Below are 4,441 nucleotides of genomic sequence, written 5' to 3' on the forward strand. Positions count from 1 at the left end.
AGCAGCAGCAGCAGCAGCAGCAGCAGCAGCAGCAACAGTAGCAGTGACACCACTTTGTTAATGCGAGTATTGTTTCTTGCTACTCGCTCCGGACAACAGATGAACGACTCCCCTAGGAGTGGACAGTTGTTAATAGTTGTTAATATAACCATGGCAACGGCAGCTGCAGCCGCGACCCAACGCCGATACACAAGGGAAATGCAAAAGGTGATAATATTAGCATAGCGTCGTGAGATTACGAGTAGAATATCTACTCAGAACAATGAAGGACGCATTACGTCATCGGAAAACCGCAACTCTACGCAAATAAACACAACGAACACGCAAGTGCTGACAGAACCCCCCATACAGTAGCAGCACACGCATAGCTGCTACCGTTGAGATGACGATGGCGGATTCGGGGATGCGTACGTTAGGACGGATGTGGTCAAGTACACTGCACGCATGCACAAACCGTCGCCTCGCATCCACGTGTAAACAATTAGGACATTTCCTGGCAGGCCTGCTGCTGCCATTGGGGCAATTAGTGACACAGAGAGCATAAACTCGCACTCAAGAGCAGCCGGCCACCTCGCTCTGTATGCGTGCCGTGTGAGGCGCGTCCGTGCCCCAGACAGAGCAGTCAGACAGAGCAGACAGAGCGAATACTCCTGATCGTTCATCCGTGATGGAGGTGGTACAGAAGCTGGGAGCTCACAATGGATGAAGATGAGAGAAAATGAGAAAACGATGATGGGCGGGTGGGAATTGGGGGGTCTATCCAATCTTTTCGACCCTCTTTGGCAGAGCTAATTATGCGAACATTCCTATCGTTTTGCTGATATTGGTATAGTACGTGCGAATTTGTATGGTGAGAAATTCACCCATTGAAAAGACCAAGTTCTCTGCTCTCTTACCGCCTGTATCCTCTTCCATCTCGCATAGTTTCATCGACATTACATTACATTACATTACATTACATTACATTCCATTACATTACATTACATTGCATTGCATTGCATTACATTACATTACATTACATTACATTACATTACATTACATTACATTACATTACATTACATTACATTACATTGCACGCGAGAACACATACGATGTCAACGCCACCAAACCAACTACGCATTCCGACCTAGCTGGTAATGACAGAGTATTGACGACGTATTCACCTGCGCCCACACCTGCCCGCACACGGACTGTGTGTGTCCCGCGCCCAGGGAACGAGATGGGAGGGTGCGTGCATCTGATTTGGGAGGAACCAGGGTGATCGGGCAACCCTTTCCCCACCTGCCGAACGACGGCGAAAATGGAAAGTGCTACTCGACGGTCACCACCCGTGAAGGCGAACCAGTTTTTTCTCCTCCCTCTCCGTCATCTACGACACATACATGATACAGCAAGCACGGCCCCGCGCGTTTCTCGCTCTCTAGATGTACTGCCGAGCCCAGTACAACCCAGCGGGGCCGCGAAATCCCTCGCAGCCTTACACTAACCTCCTGATATCGTAACAACACTGCTTAGTTATTATTCCTACCACCACCGCAGCGAACAGGGTGTGTGTGTGCGCAGGTCACTGGCAATCGCTAGCACCTCTGGGTACCGAGGAGAACATTAGGCGAAAGAATTCTATTAATCTCACTGCACAATGTTCACTTCTAGGAATGCGGTCCGTCACTGCTCTTAACATGAATAATGGCACTGAGTAAAAGTAACAACGCGCACGATGCGGACAGAGGGCGAGGGGGGAATAAATTCTAAATAGGTAAAGTAAATACTAACTTAATTCTCGCAAAGGCCGATAAAGACTTATTGAACCAACTCAGCTAACAGAGAGAAAGATATGGTGACTAATATCGCAGGCATGTTCTGCTCACTAAGTAACACCGCTAGCATCCTGTCAAGAACCTAATGCCCAATGACAAAGATGACATGTTGGACAAACACATAGACACACAGAGGCAACGATTACCGACATCAGCCTCTCTACACGGGGCAACAGCGTGTCTGCCATGCTACTAAGTACTAATCTTACATCTTACCTCACTCTCTATCGCCAACCACCACGAACGAGTCCGGAATGAATAGAGGCTTTAGTAGAGGTACCCAAGGACACTTGTACCAATACTAAGCCCCTCGCTGGATCCACCTTTATGGACGATGTTATCATACTACGATTACTTATGAGTCAAGTATACTGATATATTATATGTTAATATTATAATACCTATATTATGAAGTAAATGAGATAACAGAGGAGAGAGAGAGAGATCAGAAGAGAGAGAGCAGAGAGAGAGAGAGAGAGAGGAGAGAGAGAGAGAAGAGGACAGAGAGAAAGAGAGACAGCGAGGAGAGAGAGAGCGAGAGAGCGAGAGAGAGAGACGAGAGAGAGAGAGAGAGAGAGAGAACGAAAGAGAGAGAGAGAGAGAGAGAGAGAGAGACGAGAGAGAGAGACGGAGAGAGCAGAGAGAGAAAGAGCACGAAGAGAGCTGGATGAGACAAACGGAAATTTGCAGCACGCTGAGCAGCCGGTAGCCACGACCAGCAGATAGCCAGGCACACCCCTTTCTCAAATACTCATGTACGACCGACTGCCCTCCCCCATTGCCGATTTCATGATCCACACGGTTCGACCTCGTTACACACCGCCCCTCATACGAGTCCAGGAATTGTCACATAGCCCCCCACCACCCGTGAACGGTTGGCTAACACACCCACCTCACCTGAAATTCGCAATCTCATTTTGGTTCAGCCGCCGTTTGATTTGCGGCCTTATAATCACAGATGGTCGCAATAGATCCAGACTTCGCTACTTGAAGATGATGCATGTCTGTCTAAATTAGCGGGGTGAACTTACGAAAACCTGAAGCAAATGTACATAAAGCCATTACTGCCCTTACAACCCATTCCCCATGCGTACGTCAACTAAAAAGAAACGCATTGAACGACCGACCATCGCATAATATGCACCCGCAAAAAGGAACACGCAGTATAAAAGTAAAAATATACGAACAGACATATACGTGTCCGGTAAGTGCCAGCTGATGAAGAGTGGAAATAATATTATACGAAAGCTACCATCTCTTTGGCCAACTACCCAACAAATCTAAGTCTGCCGGCTACGTACTAACTTTCACGACTGCGTGACCAACAAAAAAGGCCGTGTAACCGCAAAACACGCTCAGCGGTTCAATGGTGGTAGAAATCCTGGCGTCCATCTACGGAACCTATAACCCCTGAGGATCCCATTACTAACATCACTGTCTGCTGAACAGAAAATTACACACGGCGTTAGTTTACTAGTAGCGGTTCGTCAACTACCCGCATCTGTTCACTCAGCAACGCGGTTAAGTCTCTTCCTAAGTCGACTATCCACCTTTCATTCCTTTACCAAGCACACTCTATCCCGATCCCTAATAACCACTTCCCGCCAGCTCTCTCTATTCTGTCGCAAGAAGCGTCATTCCCCGCCAGTCTTTCCTCTGGCTCTCTGCTCGCCTCTCTCCCTCCTCTCCGTCCCCTGCATCTCCTCTCTCTTATCGGTTCCTCTCATCTCTCCTACTCCTCTTTCTTTACCTTCTCATCTCTGCTCCTCTCTCATCTCACTCTCTCCTCTCACTCCTCCCCTCCTTCATCTCGCTCTCTCTCTCTCGTGCTCGTCTCTTTATTTCTTCCCCCCCTCTCTCTCATTTCCCCTCTCTCCCTCTCTATCTACCGGCCGTATCCTTCGCCTCGTTTCGGTTTCTCGCTCCATCTCATCCACCACTCCCCCGCCTCCCGCTCGCTCTCTCTCTCCTCACCGGTCGCGCCTCTCCTGCTCTGCTCTCCACGGTCTCTCTCTCGTCGACTCTTCGTTCTCTCTCCTCCTCTCCATCGTCCTCCTTTTATTGTCATTCCACTCTCTCGTCTATTTCCTCTGCTCCCGTCTCACTATTCGCCTATTCTTTCCTCTACTTTGTCTGTTCTCTTCTCTCATCTCTTCCTCGCCGCTCTCGTCAGGTAAATCTCTCTCTCAATGTCTCTCTCTCTTCCGTCACCTTCCTCTTATTTACTTCCGCCCTCTACTCTATTACGTTCCCTCTCATCCGCTCTCTATTGCTCTAATCGTTGCTCCCGCGTCCTTTCTTTCTCTCTCTCGCATCGCTCCGCGTTCTCTCTCTCTCCTCTCTCTCAATCTCTCTCTCTCTCTCTCAGTCCTATCTTTCATTTTTTCCCCCCAGCGACCCTCTCTATTCCCTCTCATCCCTACTCTTTCCAGCTATCTTCCTCTCTGTTCAGTTATCTCTCCTCTTGTCATCTTTACTGGCACTTCTCACTCAGAATTCGTGCCATCTTTACTCCTCCCTCCACCGTCCGTCCGGGCCTTCGTCTTTCTCGAGTCTTCCTCCCTCTCCAATCATCCTTTCTCTCTCTCGTTCGGCTTCATTTTCCTCTAGGCTTCCGCAGTCTT

General features: G+C 48.8%; 1 protein-coding gene across 2 annotated transcripts in view; it reads right to left on the reverse strand.

Annotated features, from left to right (window-relative positions):
- The window catches only part of LOC106809830 (semaphorin-5A-like), a 105,465-nt gene that overhangs the window by 80,304 nt on the left and 20,720 nt on the right, over window positions 1-4,441 (reverse strand). The window lies entirely within an intron of this gene.

The sequence above is a fragment of the Priapulus caudatus genome, unplaced genomic scaffold, assembly GCF_000485595.1.
Source record: "Priapulus caudatus unplaced genomic scaffold, Priapulus_caudatus-5.0.1 Scaffold388, whole genome shotgun sequence".
NCBI lineage: Eukaryota > Metazoa > Priapulida > Priapulimorpha > Priapulimorphida > Priapulidae > Priapulus > Priapulus caudatus.